General features: G+C 33.2%; 1 protein-coding gene and 2 long non-coding RNA genes across 4 annotated transcripts in view; 2 read left to right on the top strand and 1 right to left on the bottom strand.

Moving 5' to 3' along the window:
- The window catches only part of Cad99C (cadherin-99C), a 269,753-nt gene that overhangs the window by 76,704 nt on the left and 174,895 nt on the right, over positions 1–18,154 (bottom strand). The gene's annotated exons all lie outside the window — the stretch shown is intronic.
- On the top strand, positions 707–6,095 carry LOC135833505 (uncharacterized). The gene is made up of 2 exons (XR_010556474.1): positions 707–853; positions 5,006–6,095. It is a non-coding gene; the product is annotated as an uncharacterized LOC135833505 (long non-coding RNA).
- On the top strand, positions 16,217–17,999 carry LOC135833504 (uncharacterized). Its single transcript, XR_010556473.1, has 2 exons — positions 16,217–16,672; positions 16,745–17,999. It is a non-coding gene; the product is annotated as an uncharacterized LOC135833504 (long non-coding RNA).

Here is an 18,154-nt window from a genome sequence, read left to right as displayed (position 1 = left end):
TTCCCCACAGAAATGAGCATTGAGTATTTCAGAAAAAATAAGTATAGGTATTGCCTAAAAAAAGAGTTATTTCTACAAAAAAAATAAACAAGGATTCAATTTTAAAAATTAACCATCACCCCCCCCGCCCCCAATCAAGAAGAATTTTCCAAAAATGAGCAATTTTTTCAGAAAAATGGGCGAGTAGTTTATTCAGGTACCAAAAGATGAGCACTTTATAGACATCTATTGTTTTAAAAAAAATGAGCTCTTTTGACAAAAATCTCAACAATGGTTTATGAGCAATTCTGTCGAAAAATCATCGAGTTGGCCAAAAAGTGAGCATTTTTTCTTTGATAAAGTGCATTCTTATCAAGAAATTAGTACTTTGGTGTTCTTCCCAAATAATAAAAAAATATATAATTATTTTTTCATAAAATCAAAAATGCTAAATTACACTAGTTTAAGTTTATTTTTTCAAACTCATATCCGGATCCACAAAAAATAACTACCTATGTCACGTTGAAACATTTTTATCGCAATTCAACAAGAAAATATACAGATTAGGTAGGTAAAGTTTATATTTGTGTCGGTTGTTCATTAATGGGATGGTTCCATTTCTCAAGATTTTTCATTCACTAAACATGGTGAACTAACAAATTCAATTGACCCAATAATTCCCAATTTAAACAACATACGTAGACGTACACACGAGTTCAGTTAACTTTCAACAAACACGTGAGTTGTTTCGTTTTTTTAAAAACTTTTTTAAATCAAACTTGGTTCATTCGCATTCGCAATACTTATAGTTAAATTGAAGAAACCTCGAACTTATAACATTGCAACGATATGCAAGCTGAATAACGACTTTCAAGTGAGTAAAATTCATAATATTCTTAATCAAGTACGTCTACTGTACTCGTATTTAATCGTCTTACAAGTCAGAGCTTTTCTCAATAATGATGGATTGAAAAAAATTACCAAATATTCAACACGAGTATTTGAAAATGCTTTCGAATTACTTACTCAATTAAGAGTAGATGAGTACTTTTTTTACTCTGTCAAATGTCGCCGAGTTTTTCCAATTTTTGCCGATGAATTCTTCGAGATGGGAGATCTTCTCATTATTGGAATATTCTTTACTTTTAAAACTTTAAACGGAATATTACATATGAACTAATGTATCAAGAATTTATCGTGTTTTATTCTCTTTTTTTTGGGGTGGGGTGGGGGTGGAGAGGTTCTACCTCATCTTATTTAGATACCTCACCCCTTCTGGGATCGCTTTTACATACATAGTTATTTATGAGAAATTTCTGGAAGTTCATTACCAGTGAATAATTTTTAGTAAATTATCAGTTAATAATTCTTGGTAAATTGTGGTGAATTATTAATAAATTTTGGTAAATTACCAGTAATTTGCAGCATTGAAGTTTTCGAAATTATTGGTATTTCTAGTGAGTTAAATTTTGTGTAAATTATCAAAATTACTGCTAATTTTTAGTAAATTTCCATTACTTTTTGGTAAATTACCAGTAATTTTTGGTAAATAACCGGCAATTTTTGGTAAATTACCGGTGATTTTGGGTTGAATTACCAGTAATTTTTTGGTAAATTACCAGTAATTTTTTTGATAAATTACCAGTAATTTTTTGGTAAATTACCAGTAATTTTTTGGTAAATTACTAGTAATTTTTTGGTAAATTACTAGTAATTTTTTGGTTAATTACCAGTCATTTTTTGGTAAATTACCAGTAATTTTTTTGATAAATTACCAGTAATTTTTTTGATAAATTACCAGTAATTTTTTTTTGTAAATTACCAGTAATTTTTTTGGTAAATTACCAGTATTTTTTGGTAAATTACCAGTAATTTTTTGGTAAATTACCATACCAGTAATTTTTGGTAAGTTGAGGTAATTTTCTGGTGCATTGCTGCCTAAAAAAGTTTTCTGCTAAGTATTTCGGTTGGTCATAGTGAATGATGATAATGATAGCATATGATTGGTTGTTGGACTGAGGTGATAACTTTCCACCAACCATATGCATCTATTTGTCGTTGCCAACCTATATTTTTAATGAAAAACTTTCTCTGGGGTTCACGATATTTCTGTACACCCTGTATTTAAAGCAGTTATGTAGGTAGGTAGGTACTAGGTAGTAGGTACCCACTATTTGGTTTTGTATTTTTCGAGCTTTTTGACCTTTTTGACCCGGCTCTACCCCTATCAAACATTTAAACTGAGACAACTTTCTGATCAAAGTCATCCTAATGAAAAATTTCCTTTCCACTTTTCCTTATTAAACATCAGCAATAAATGTTTGATTTCAGACTTGAAAACAACATTTTGCTGCGAAACGCACCACGAAGGAAACATCGCAATGGCCCAAATAAGGATGCTATTTAACGTAACAATAAATCCGTCAGCTACAGCGCTCGCGATACTTTCAACCATCTGCATAATAGCTCAATTTTACAAGTTTTTCCGAAGCTCTGCTCGTACTCAAAGCGTCACTACCAAGATTATAACTCTATATTGTCTGGTTTTATTCCTATTCTACGCTATGAATTACGGCACTATGACTCATTTTGCTTTCGGCCGGCATCCAACCAGCTATTACGCAACACCCAGCGACATGTACTTAATACTGATGACAGTTTTTTTCAAATTCATCATGGCTTTTGACGCGTGTTTGTATTTTCGAAAAATCGCCTTAAACCAAAAACCACCTTCGGGTGTCCAAAATAAGAAACTCTTGGTTTACTTCGTCTCAGCCGTAAGTTTACCCGCATTTTGTATGAATACGTTCGAGTATTTTTCCCCAACAAAAGAAATCGAAGGTTTCATCAATGTTACATTCTGTATCATGGAGGTCGCTCGTACTGTGATTCTGATACCAATTTTCACAGCGTTTTGGTACATGAAATTTACTAACCTCAGTATATCTCAATTATGGAAAAAGTATTCGCTACATATGCGCCTTTTAATCATGATCGCAGGTGTTTGTATTGTGTTAAATATCGCCGAATTCATTTATATGACATTTTTTTACAAGTATGATGAAACGCCTTCGTTGTTCAAACCTCCAGATCAGGCCCATTACTTTGAAAATTTAGGCATTGCTTTCGAAGGTATCCTTATTGGCATATTATTCACTTTTCAAGCAGATACGTTTCTACCTGTCACTGGTACTGAATCGTTCGCAATGATGTGAATTGAAGTACATTATTATTTTATTTCATATTTTCGGGGTAGAAGGGGCTGGTGGCGGGGAAGAGGAAATACCCAGATTGTAAAAATAAGTAAAGAATTGGTTAACTTAACTTAATTATTGATATACTTATTTTCAAATACGCGTCTATGTTTTTTGTATAAGTATTTCGACTTTTGTATTTTGAAAATACGATAATAAAATAAAATAGAATAAAAACAAGCTTCACCTAATTATTTTTTTAAGGTTCATTTTGAACTTTTCACTCCTCTCCTAGGCACACCCGACGATATCATAACAAAAAAAAAAACATTTGCTTACGTTCTTTAAAAATTTAATTTTTTCACTTTTTCTGGAATTTCGAAAAATTGAAAAAATTGAAAAAAGTTGTTTTTATGGCGATCTTAACGTTGCCTATTTTTCATGAAATAATTTTTTCCAAACAAAATGAACTGGAGTGAACGAATTACTCATCCTCTCTCCCCATTTCTAAATTTACAGCATTAAGCTACCAAAATTTTCCAGAAATTTCAAATTGCTTTATGTTTGGTGTACCAAAAGTTATAATGGCTGAAGTTCTTTTTTAGTTTTTCTAAAGCAATTTAAAACTTCCGGAGAAAATTCAGAACTCGCTGGAAGCTCCAAAAGGTCCTGAGATTGATAGTTTTTAGGGTACTGGGATTCACACTACCCAGTTGATTTTGTTTAAAAAAAAATCAATTGGGTGTTTTGAAAAAGTTGAAGAAGTTGCCTTGAAAAAGATTTTTTTGGATTTTTGCAATTGTCCAAAATTACCCAAAAAACTCAAAAATAAAGTTTGGCTTGTAATTTAAAAAAAAAAAATTTTTGAAAAAGTTGAAAAAATTGACATAAAACAGTGTTTTTTTAAAAATTTTTTTAGTTTTAGAAAATGAGCAAAAAAATAAAAATAAACTTCAGCTTTTAATTTTAGAAAAAATCATTTTTTAAAAAAAAGTTAAAAAAACTTGACAATAGTTTTTTTTTGAATTTTTTTTATTTTTGAAATTTAGCGAAAAAATAAAAATAAACTACAGTTTGTGATTTGAAGAAAAATCATTTTTTTAAACAGTTGAAAAAATTCACATAAAACAGTTTTTTTGAGATTTTTTCAATTTCTTGAAAGAAAAACTTGAAAAATTGACATTCTTAAAATAATTTTTTCTACATTTTTTCAATATTTTCAAAAATTAACGAAAAAATAAAAATAATGTCTAGCTTGTAATTTGAACAAAAAAATCATTTTTTTTCAAAAAAATTGACCTGGAACAGTTTTTTATTTAATTTTGGAAATCAGCAAAAAAAATAAAAATAAACTTTGATTTGTAATTATTTAACAAAAAAAATTAAAATAAACTTTGGCTTATAATTTGAATTTTTTTTTCAAAACGTCAAGAAAATTGCTACAAAACATTTTAATTTTTTTTTATTTTCAAAAATTAGCAAAAAAAATTACAAAAATGAACTTTAACCCATAAAATTTTTATCACGGGGGTTTTAAGAGATGTTCCTTCGATCTAGCTTGGTTTCATTCAAATGTTCAAATTTATTGAGAGATTCCCTTGTGAGTACTCAAGGGAAAATGATTGGATCTGATCAGGTCTAATAAGAATATGTACTATTTCTTAATGAAAAAAAAAATTCCTTGAACAAAAAACATGCCCACAAAAACACGATTATCTATTTTTCCATCCGTCACAAAGCAGAAAAGTGCTGACTTGAAGAATCAGGAAACTAAACTTTAAAAAATACTCGTTTCAATCTCTCATTCAGCAATCAAACACCTTTGATTTCAGGCCTCCAAACACAATTCCACCGAGATACAGCTTCCTCGACCACAACAACCATCATCAATAGTCTGAAAACAACGATGCATTGGAGGATGATAAAAACTTGGATTAATCTAGTATTCATATCGCTTTCAGCCATCTGCTTAATAGCTCAACTTTACAAGTTTCTCCGCAGATCTGCGTTTACTCAGAGTTTTATAACCAAGACTTTAACTCTCTACTGCGTAATTTTATTATCACTCTACATTGTCGAATACACACCAGCGAGTAAAATCATATTCATACATCCTTCGCTCGTCGACATATACTTAATATTTACTACGGTTTTTTTCAAATTCGTCATCCTTCTAGAGATATGTTTGTATTTTCGACACATCGCTGAAATGCAGCAACCACCTTCGGGCTCACAAAATGAAAAGCTCGTCGTTTACTTCCTCTCAGCCGTTTGTACGCCTTTACTCTTAGTTTACGTAATACTCCTATCTGAAGGTGGTGGAATGTCGTTTTTCTCGACCTCATTCAGCATCGTGGAAATCATTCGACTCGCGTACCTGGTACCAATTTTTGGAGCATTTTGGTTCATAAGATCGGCCAAAATTGATAAAGCGCAACTCTGGTCCGATTATTCTCTGCATACACGTCTTTTAATAGTGATCGGCGCTTATACAAGTTTGTTAGAAGTCGTAGAACTCGTTCATCCGATAATGGATCCGGGATTTTACGAAGGATTGGGCACGGTTCGCATAAACCGTGCTGGAAAAAGTTTAGAAATTATAGGCACTGTTGTCGAAGGACTCCTGATTGGGATATTTTTCACCTTCAAAGCCGATACGTTTCGACCTGTTGCTGATAGTGAGTCGATTGCGATGCTGTAAAATAAGAGGCCTTAAGTGGAGAGTAATTCAACAAGGTTAAAAATTTCAGTTCTCGTTTTGTAAGAGGTGAAAGGAGGGGGGGGGGGAGAAAATAGATGGAAATAATATTAGCCATTTATTTTGAAATACCTATTTATTTAATAAGTCTATAATTAATTTTATCTGCACATTCTGATTTTTTGTAATTGTTGTTTAAATAAAATGAAAATTGCCTACGTTGATTTCCTGTTACAAAATAGGTAAAATGTACCACTTCTTTAATTTTTGTGTCCAAAGAGCAATTTTTTAAAGAGCATTCTTTATTCCATTATCAATTTGATCCACTCATTTTTCAAATGAATTTCATTACTTTCAAAACTGATCGAGAGAACATTGCAGCAGCAAAAGTAATCTACTTTTCAAATGTCGAATAATCGAAAGAAAGTCTTTCATCGTATCAAAATTCGTGCAAGATGATCTTCGCTTTGATTACAAAATTACAAATTTGATGCGATACAATGACCTGGGTTTAATCAAGTAAGTAAAATTAACTCCGTGCCAGAATTATAAATTCGTTTGGTGAAAATCACCTCGATTTTCAATTACCCATATCTGTACCTACGTTAACCTCCCAAAGTTAGCTTTCTCCTTGATGAACCCAAAATATCTCTAGGTTATAATACACCTACAGGTAAATGCTGAAACACTGGAACACTCATCGTCTTCGTCACCGTCATCGATATAGGTACTATAGAAAATATCATACCGTAATTGCAAAAAACCTCAACTCAGATTTAAGCTATCTTTGTCATTAGTACCTACAAATAAACATTCAACTCTGCACCATAAAGTACATTCATTTCGTGTACCATATCCACTGTTTTTGATTACAACTACACCGGTAGGTACCTCTACCTAATATATTCGATATCGTGCAATCTTACGTATCACGTTTTGGAAATCTAACAATATTCGAGCACACATACACGAGTATCAACTAAAATGTACCACCGCAAGGGGATACCCTGCTAGTCTTTCGAATTACACATATCGATGAATTAATTCCAAACCGAATCATCCCAACAACAACAACAACAACATAGAACGTATACAGAACAAGAAGAACCAAAGAGCAGAAGATTCAACTCGTAAAAAAGCACCTCGATTACGTAATTATTCTAATGCTAATCGTGTTCTCCAGATTGTAAAAACAATCTAACACATATTTCGTATTAATGGAAATAATGCGATGCGATCGTAAATGAAAAATTGCCATCGGTATATAATCGCCGAGCCGGAATCGTTATATTAAAGCCGCTCCGCATCTCTACCGCGCTTATGAACATTGAACAATCTTAATGCATTTTTCATTGTGATCAATTTGTTGTTCCAGCAAGACCCCGCGCTGCCGGCCTCAGCCTGAGCCACCGTGCGCACTGTTTCCCTTTCCGGATAACAGAATCACTGAAATAGCCGCGCGACCAGCAGTACATCGCATGCTAAGTAAAAAAAAAAAACACGTTTAGATCGTTTTATGTAGGTATCTTTACCATATTTACATTCCAAATAAATCGTAGGTACATGATTTTTTTCCCTCAACCTTTAAGGTAGTTCTTTCATCGTTGCGTGAAATTCTTATGGATGGCGTCTTACCCTTGTGTGCCCTTTTTCAAGTCGTTAATAGGACAATGCATGCGATATGCCAAGCCTAGCGATTTTTTTTGCAAAGGTCAAAGGTGAATAGAGGTATTTTGATTTCCACGAGTTGGAAGATTTTTTAATTTTAAAGGACTGGGGCATGGTTTGGATATGGAGAAAATCAATCTGAAATTTGGCTTACCGAAAGAGCATGTCACCTGAGGATGATAATGACTAAAAAATTGTTTTACATGCAAAATTCAACTCCCTTTCCCCTTTTACGTGACCATCTTTGAACAAATCTGGAGCTTTCAGCAACAGTTTAATTCAATTTTCCTCAGCTCGTCGCTAGAATCGCTCCAGAAGATGCTATAATCCAATAATTTCGATACAAATGAAGGTTCCAGATCAGTTCAAATAAAGTCGCAGTCAATTCGAGGGCGAAATTTGAAAGGAGTAGAGGAATTTCAAGTAATTTTTTGTAGAATTTGATTAGTGTAGGAACAGCAATTTCTGAAGGAATTCCAATACATGCTGAAAAAAAGTAATTTTTACTGGAGACCCCAGAATGGCTAGAAAGTGATCACAATCGATTTAGAAAGTTGACTTAGGCATATAAAGCAATTTTCAGATTTTTATCTCAAAATTCATTCATTTTGTAGAAAAATGACTACGTCAATGAGTTTCTTCCCGGTATAAAAAATCAACATCGCTAGCTCAAAATTTGATTCTGAGGTATGACTGAAATGCTCTTTCAGCGAGCCGAATTTCAGCTCGATCGAAAGTGGGTGGGTTGCAAAGATTCTCTTGTAAATATTTCCAAATTCTAACATTTTCATCTTTAAAAAAACTTACTTAAAGCGCCTTTCAAATGATTACAGTGGCAACACTACTCCTTCTCTCTCCCTTAAAAAAATCAAAAGTCAATAAGAAAATATAAGATCGGAAAATTTTTCAAATATCACTCTCATAAGGAATCCATCAGACATTTTCAGGAATTAGAAAAAAAATCTTCTAAGAGTTCATCTAAAATTATTCAAAAATCCTTTCGAAACAAAAACAGTTCAAACTTGACAATTTATGCTAAAATTACAAGAGAACTCAGAAAAATCCATCATCCATTTTCAATGCACATAAAAATCCTCTGAAATACCTACAACATCATTCATTCGAAAACAGCAATCAAATTTTTAAAATCAGACAAAAATCTATTCTCAATTAAAAAATTTTGAAAAAAACTGCAACGAAATCTGTGACAAATTTTCTAAAAAGAAAACAATATCACTCAAAATCGAAAAAAATCAAAAATTGTTTAGAAATCCTATTACAAAAAAAATATTTAAAAAAAACATAAAACCCTCCACAAAATCAGCAAAAAACCCCTTCAAGTTAAAAATCACAGAACTGTCCAATAATTGCTCAAAAACCCATCACTCAACATGACCCAGAACATAAAAATTCTGGAAAAAATTCTTCGAGCAACCCTCTCAAAATTGAAAAAAATCTGGTGGGAATCCCTTAAAATCTCTGCGGAATCTCTATTAAAAAAAATTATTATTCAAGATCACAAAATTTGAACAAAATAAATGGAAAAATCATAAAAAATCGGAAAACATTTGTCCAGTTTCCAGAAATTTCATTTAAAAATCCCTTCAAGAAATCTTTTGAAAAAAGTCTTTTCACAGTAAAATTAGACAATTTTGAAAAAATCTCGTATGTACATCCAACTGCCTCCTACAATATCACAAACCATTCAGAATCCAAAAACTTTTTTCAAAGTGTAAACCCTTCACTCAAAAACTTTCAAAAATTATCTGAAAAATCATTCAAAATGATTCCTCCTATATTCTGAGAAAAACCACGTAACATTATTTTTAAAATTTTGAATGAAAAATTACTCAAAATGAAAGAAAAAAAATCAATCCAGCTTCTTTTTTAATCCATCCAAAAATCGAAAAAGTATTCCCAAATTGCAAAAAAACCTATTTGGCGTCCTCCTCAAATAATTTGAAACTCATTTTTTAAAAGAAATGCTTCCCAAAGCGCAAGAAAATTCACTCAAAATCTTCTCAAAATGACATGCAAAACTTTCAAAATCAGATAATTTTACCTAAACAAAGAAAAAAATCTATTCAGCTTCTTCTCTAAAATTGCAAGAAAACCTACGCGGAGTCCTCCTCAAATAATTTGAAATCAATTTTTTTTAAATGCTTCCCAAAGTGCAAGAAAATTCACTCAAAATCTTCTCAAAATAAATGCAAAACTTTTCAAAATCAGATAATTTTATCTGAAAAAAAAAAAAACTCCATTCAGATTTTTCATAAAATACCTTCTTGATCCATTCAAAATAGGAAAATTCTTCCCAAATTGCAGGAAAATCTACACAAAATGCTTCCCAAAATGATCTGAAAATTCAAAATGAGACACATTCTTCCAAAAACTTCATTCAACTTCCTAAATTTCGTAATTTTTTATAAATCGGAAAATCGTTCTCAATTATTTACAAGAAAATCCGCTCAAAATTTTTCCAAAATAATATTAGAATTCTTTCAGAATGATTCTCCCCGAATTGCAAAAAATATCTCTCTGATAGGTACTCTTTCAAAGTGATCTTAAAACGTAAATCAGATAACTCTTCCTAAATCAAATAAAAGGTCAATCAACATCTCCCTGAAAATCTTATCAAAATCCCAAAAATCCTTCCCAGATCATAAGAAAATTCACTCAGTCTCCTTCCGAAATAATTTGAAACCTAATTCAAAATTATTTTCTTTGATAGAAAATCCAATCAATATCTTTTCCACATCATTCAAAAAATTATTAAGAATCAGATGACTCTTTCTGAACAAAATCAAAATTTATTCAATTTCTTCCAAAAATGCCTCAGTCTATCCAAAATTTTGAAATCTTTCAAAAATTCAAAAAAAAAATACTCAACATTCTTTCATAATTATCTAAAAAATTATTTAAAATGAAATAACTCTTCCAAAGTTTTTTTTTTTTTTTGGGGGGTAAATTGAGAATAAACTCTGTCAACTTCTTCCTGAAATATCCCCAATCAACACAGAACAAAAAATTTACTTCAAAAATGCAAGAAAGAAAAGTAAAAATCAACGTAATTGAAAAATTATTCAAAATAAAGTAGGTAAGTAATCTTTCTGAATGAAGAAAAAACTCATTCAACTTCTTTCTGAACCACTCTAATTCATTCAAAATCTGTAAAATGTGCAAAGTTGTGAGAAAATACATTGAAAATTTTAGATTCGTTCAAAAATCTCAACAAAATGGGAGAATCTGCCAAAAAATGTCTTTTAAAACCTGCACAGAAATAGAGAATATTTTCAAAATGAAATTCAAACGAACTTTTTTAAGCATCAATAAATTACAATAAATGTTCAGAAAATCGAATGAAAATCAACTTAAAATGTTTAAATTACGATAGAACTCAATGAGAGGGGAATTCGAGCCATGAAAAATCCAATCTAAAACACCACAAGAATAAAAACAAACCGTAGAACTCCTAATTGCGTCACACAAATAGCTACTAAATAAATGATAAAAATGTATAAAAATACCATCAAACTGGTAAAAAAAAATATCTCTCACTGAGAATTCATTCAATAATACACAAGAATTTTCAACAGAAATGATTTCATAATCCACAGCTACGGGTCAAGAAGGTGCACACGATCCACGATACATCATCCTAGTATGTACCTATATTTCCCTTCACCATCACCTTCATACCTTTACTAACGTTGACATTATTGATGTAGAAAGAATGCACTAGCATCAGCACCAGCATGAAAAGAATTCAAAATGGTGAAAAAAGCAACATTCAAATGCAACTTTACCCACTCGTAGATTCAATCAACTAAGAATCACAAAGTTGATGAAACGACTCCATCGTCGCCTTGCAGTGTACTCGTAAGTATATACGAAACCAGAAAGAAGAGGAATTGGGCATTGGGTAAGGTGTGATTTGCGACTCGGTGTTGGGATTTTAATTGCCACATAGATAATTAGCGTCCAGTTATGAGAAGTAAATGGTTTAGAAAAAGCAGCGAAGGTACAAGTTTCATAAGTTGATTGTATGATTAGCCAGCTAGTATATGGACTAGCAGAGTACATACCTATACTTCCAGACCAGGGTCTAGCAGTATAGAGTTGGAATGCATCTTTGGACGCGGTGAGGACGCGCGAGTGATTCGTTCATTAGTAAGGTTTGTGTAAGTATTCGAAAAAGCAGCGGAGTTTATTCACCTGTATAAACGGACTGGCAGATTCGAGACCTTAATCCATAAAACTGCCTATAATTCGGTACACGTCGTGATCTTGATAACAGTTCGATAGGTTAATAGCGTCTTTTGTACCGATGGATGCTGGTATCTCGTACAGATACCATACCCAATCAGTACATTACTTACATACACACCGACGACACGACTAGTTTCTAAACATATTTTAATCATTTCCAATTCATTATGTCCAACTTGTACGTACATCGATTCGATCCTCTATACCATAACCATCGAGTGCAAATTTATCATACATACGTTCATATTCCTTAAATCGGCACAAATATTTATATAAAGGAAAGGTGCTATTTAAACTAACCGTAGGTAGGTCTACAGGCGATGGCGAATTCTACACCATCTCGATGTACTCGTAGTAATTCCTCTTCGCGATCATTCATTGCGAAACCATCCTCTGGGGGCTTTATACGGCTAAAATTTCTAATTAAAACTCATTATACTCGATGTTTTTCAAACTGGTGTCATGATTACATGGTTTTTAATGGCGTCATTTTTATTACTCTATTTTTATACGTCATTTAGCACTAGGTGCTTCGGCTTCGGCCACCTTTAAGGCTTCGCAATCCGAAGATACGAGTATCTACCTCTGGTACATTTATGTATAATTTATGAAACGCTTCGCAAATAGAGGAATGAAAAGAAGATGGAAAAAAATACTAGGGTATGAAAAAATTTCGCATAGTAAATTACGGTGTATTAGCTTAAATGTTTTTGATCCGTTCATCGCTCTTTGCTGGGTCGCATTTCATTAACTTTTTTCTCTCTGCCATTCATAATCATACTCTGCGAGTACCTTTTATATGGCACGTTAATTAGTAAGTTGTTCTCAGCATGAATGGTTAATACGAAAAAGAATCATTGTGCTGTACGAGAATCGCTTCCACTTAAGGACAAAAGTTCATTCGATAACGTGTCATCATGCTAAGTAGTAAGTACACAACATACAAACTATTCGCATACAGCAAGCAATCCATAAGCTATACGTGTTGATTATTCGCATACAGAATTGAATAACTATTTGGTTAATATTTATAACTATACGAGTGTAGTTTATAGGTATGTATCTTTGAATCGTTTTCTGAAGATTGAAATAAGAGAAGGTAGAAAGCGCAGGCGGTTTTATTGACATCGAAAGGTGGATATGCCAATTTAACAAATTGTTATGTCTATAATACGAGTAGAATTCACTTGGTGACAATTTTGTTTTTTCATCCATACATATGCAGAATCGCAGATATACTCGTACATTTACTCAGACTATAGTCCAATGCGACGATGTCGTTTTCGTCTTCATATATTCGCAAGCTATGATGAGAAGGCGGTTTAGTAATCGGGCATCTTTTCTTTCACTTGTTATGTGGTTATGTGTATAGACAAGAATAAATTACTCAGTTGTGAAATGAAGCGCGCGTATCTGATTATGAAATGGATCAGATTTATCCTACACTCATTAAGGAACCAGTCATGACTGAGGATTTTTTTTAAACAACGCGGACACGAGTACAGGTATAGGTATATCATCTTTGAGATATGATAAATTCATTTTGAGATATGGAGTTTTGCTCGGGATTGCAAGTAATTAACAGTGCATCAACGGAACTTCATATTGCTCGATGCGTTTATGGAGTTTGATTGCGTGAAAATAGATGAATACTTTTAAGTAGGTAGAGAAAAATCTAATTTAAAAAGTTTCGAATAATCAAAAGCTTCCACCTTTGACCTCTTCTTGGCTCAGAAGTGGGAAATTGCGATGTATTATTAGATTTATTACACCTACTGGGTGTTTAGTAACAGGTGTTAATTACAGGTAGATTGAATACGATTGTTTCATGCTGCAGAACTTCAAAAGAAGAGGCAAAAAAAGGCCCTATTCAGTAAGTCACAATTTTTTTTTAAATCATCAAGATAAGCTCTTTGGAGAGCTAAAATAACACGAAAGAGTGAGGTAAAAAAACTGTCACAATTTTGGGTCTTGGTGTAAAATTTTAACCAATAAAATTTTACACGTCACACGGTTATTTTCGAAAATAAAATTATAAAGCCCAATTCTGGAGGGACTGGGGCAAAAGGATGAAGGGTGGAACAGGAAAACTGTCACCATTTTTTAGTTTTAACGAGAAATTCTAACCTAATTTGATAGGTCACAAGGCCAACTTTAAAATCAAAATTCTCAAGTTATGATATGAGGAGTTGAGGCAACAGGAAGACGCCCAAAATGAAAGCTATCGTCGTTTTTCATCTCAATGTGAAATTCCAACCAAAACTGATGGATCACACATTCACATGTCTGATTTTTAAAACAAAATCATAAAGTTGGATTTTTAAGGTGTTGAAGCAAAGGGAAAGTGTATGACCTGAAAACTAACGCCATTTTTGGTCTCAGCGAAAAATTCTAACCTATTCCAATAGGTCACAAGGCTAGGTTGAAAAAAAAATATCATCAAGTTGGATTCTAGAGGGTCAAAGCAAGGGGAGAGGAGGCAATCTGAAAATTGTCGCCATTTTTGGTCACAGCGTAAAATTTTAACCTATTTTGATAGGTCACATGGTGAGGTTTGAAAACAAAATCGCGAAATTGGGTTTTAAGGAGGTTAAGTCAAGGAAGAAGGTGCAATCCGAAAAATATCAGCATTTTTGGTCTCAATGTGAAATTTTAACCTAATTTGATAGGTCACTTGGCTAGTTTTGAAAATGAAATCGAAAAGTTAGGTTGAGGGTTCAAGACAAAGGGAATGAGATGCAACGCGAAAACTGTCGCCATTTTTGGTTTCAGCGTGAAATTTTAACCCATTTTGATATGTCACATGGCCATTTTTGAAAACAAAACAATGGAGTAAGGATTTAGAGAAGATAAAACAGGGGGAGGTCGAGCACCATGAAAACTGACGCCATTTTTGATCTCGGCGTGAAATTTTAACCCATTTTGATAGGTCACATGGCTAGTTTTGAAAACAAAACTACGGAGTTACGGATTTGGCGAGGCTAATGCAAGGGGAGGGGGGCATCATGAAAACTGTCACCATTTTTGGTGTAAACGTGAAGTTCTGACCTACATTTTGAACTATTTTTCAGATAAATTCAAAACGATGTTTAATGGGTAGTTTTGGAATTGGGAAGTATTTTCTGAGTTTTTGAATAAGATTAGGACATTTCAGGAATCATTAATTTATGTAATTTTGAATGCATTTCAAATTATTCTGGAAGGATGGTGAACATGCACTTTCATACAATTTGGGAAAAATTTCAAACTTTTGATTAGATTATGGTGTTCCAAGAAGAAGTAAAATGAGGTTTCTCTTCACTTAGGAGCAATTAACCGGATTTTGATCAATTTTCAAGATAATTTTGGAATGATGATGTTGGGGGATTTTCATACAATTTGGAAAGAACCATTTTGAACGATTTTCTAGCAACCCGATCTTCGAACAGAGGGCAAAAGCTGCAGTTTTGAACCATCTAAAAACCATTTCATAACAACGTTGAAATTGAAGGTATAAGAAACAGTTTGAAAACTGCTTTTCTGGAGATCGATACAGACAACCTTGAGAGGCTAGACATAGGGGGTCAATGACCTCAAGAATTCAGTCAGACAGACAAACGGGCAGACAGACAGGCACTCAGACAACCTGACAACCTTGAGAGGCCAGACAGGCAGACAGAAGACTCTGTGAAAAGCTGAACAGTCAGGTCAGTGACCTTGAGAGTCCAGACATCCAGGTCAATGATCTTAAGAGGCCACACTGACACAGACAGACGACCTTGCGAGTCCAGGCATCCGTGTCAATGATCTTAGAGGTCAAACAGACAAATAGGCAGATGACCTTGGGAAGTCACATCGACGGGTTAGTGACCTTGAGCGGTCATCGCCAGCCAGACAGACAAACGACCTTGGGAAGCTGGACAAGTAGGTCAGTGACCTTGAGAGTCCAGTCAGACGGGTGAATGACCTCAAGAGACTAGATTTTGAATAGATTAGGAAATTTAGGAAGAAGTCGAATTGAAATAGACTTTCCTTTTGTTGATAGGTTTGTTAAGAAATTTTGAAGGAGCTGTAAATGAGGTTTATTACAATTTAGAACAAAGTCAAAAATTGAAGGTGCTACGTTAATTCAAAAGTTCAAAAAAATAGCCAACTTTGAGGAAATTTGGAAACTTGAGAAATTTGTTGAAACGATCAACACTGCAGTGTATTAGAAGCTCTGCAAATAAACTTTTTATACATGATGTAAATTTATTGTAAATGAATATAAAGAAAGAAACCAGAGCCAATCTAACTTGTGCAAAAAAAAAATTAAAATATTCACAATCACGAGCGAATACCGAAAACGATAATAAATTTTATCGTAGACAATATTACTTTTGGCATCAACACCTGTACAATACACATACAGCATGACGTTCAAAATTTATGGTATGCACCTCGATTAAACAGTATTCAGCCATGATTCAATCAATTCTGGGTATTTCCCATCCCCAGAATATGGCGGGAAACAGATCGCCAGAGCTGCAGTGTGAAATCGAAATTATTAGTAATAGAAAAAAATAGAGGGGCAAAGAGGAGGATTTCCGTCCAATTACTTATCTGTAGTAAGTTGTGATAAAGAATATTATGCAGATATCTGAAAAACAAAGTGTAATGACCAAATTGTATTTCACAGTTACTAAACATTACCGTTAAAGTAATATCGTATTAATTTTTTATTGCTGTGTGTGAATTTTATTTGCAAATCAATTAGACAATGTTTAATTCAACACTCACTTATCAATAATAATTGATCACATCGTTGAAAGTTGAATCATCAGAACTTCAGGAGTGCATTTTCACGAACGTTCGAATACCTACTAATGAGCTGAGGCCTTATCAGGTAAGTCAGATTTTATCACAGACGCGATTCGCGATTATTTTCACATTTCAATCTTAGTTCTCATCTGGTCAGGTTTTGAAAAACTTCACATCTCGCAAAACACAATGTCTCCAGAACTACAACGATTGTTTTTCTTCCTGATGCTGATAATACTAACCGTACCTTCCAGTATCTGCCTGATCATTCATTTCTACAAATTCATCAGAAGCCCTCGTTCGCAAAGTTTGGCTACCAGGATGCTTACTCTTTACTCTTTCATCTTATTCATACTCTACATCAGCACGTTCGTACATTTATACTGGAACGATCCCCAATACCATACGTTCGAAGAAAATAAATCGATTCTTCCGTACATAATGGCTTTCATGATGTACTTAGTACTAACGACGATATTTTTAAAATTTCTAATAGCCCTAGATATATGTATGTGTTTTCGACAAGTAGCTTTGTATTTGAGAAAACCTTTAGGTTCTCAAAACCTGAGATTCGCGGTGTATAGCTGTATAAGCATCGGTATTCCTTCGATTTTCACGTTATGGTCGTTGTTCATATACGCGAATAAAAACATAGAGTATTTATGCCAAAGTCAAGTTTGGGCCATGAGGATTATTCGTACGATACGTTTGATCCCTGTGATTGCTTCATTTTGGTACATTAGAAAGTCCAGTATCGATAAAGACGAATTATGGAAGAGGTTTTCTTTACACTTGCGCCTTCTCATCATGCTCGGTGGGTTTTCTACTGCATTGGCTCTGACTGAATTTATCGGGAGTAGATTTGACGACGGAACGGATCAAGCGCAGAAACCAATTCGTAACTACGAGTGGGTTTATTTTTTTATTCATTTTATCGGGTGTACTTCGGAAGGGCTTGTAATTGGGGTATTTTTCACATTCAGGAAAGATACCTTTAAGCCTGTAGAATGTTGAAATTTTCAAAATACACGATTTTGAAGTTCCTGCCTCAATTTGAGGCAAAAACGAATGAAAGTTCAAAGTTAGAGAGAGGATAACTTAATTTTCTCAAAGTGATGACAACATTGATTCTTTTGTTTAGAAATTTTTTTTGTGAGGAAATTTACCTGTTTTTGCAAAAAAATAAATCAAATTGAATAAACGAATAAATTCTGGGATCAACAAGAGTATAATTATAGTTTTCAAGTTGAATGAAAAGTCGCGTTCAGAATTAAACCAGGAAATTCTCATTTTTTTAAATCTTCAGCAATCGCCCCCCGCCCAAATCCCGACACCTATTACAAGTATCTACGTTATCTCATAAGCATGTTAGTAACCGATTATAAAATCTCAATAAATAGTTTGAAAAAATTTTCAGTTGCTTTCATTTTAGAATTAGAATTCGAACTTGAACCAAGAATTCAGAAATATTTCAAATGAACTTGGAGGATTTTTATGCTTTGCAAAGTTATTTTTCTGTGAACTAGAAAAAGTGCATCTTTGATAAGATCTCCACTAATCATGAAAT

This window comes from Planococcus citri, chromosome 1 (genome assembly GCF_950023065.1).
Source record: "Planococcus citri chromosome 1, ihPlaCitr1.1, whole genome shotgun sequence".
NCBI lineage: Eukaryota > Metazoa > Arthropoda > Insecta > Hemiptera > Pseudococcidae > Planococcus > Planococcus citri.
Note: the sequence above shows the minus strand (reverse complement) of the source record. Positions and strands in the feature narration are given on the sequence as shown.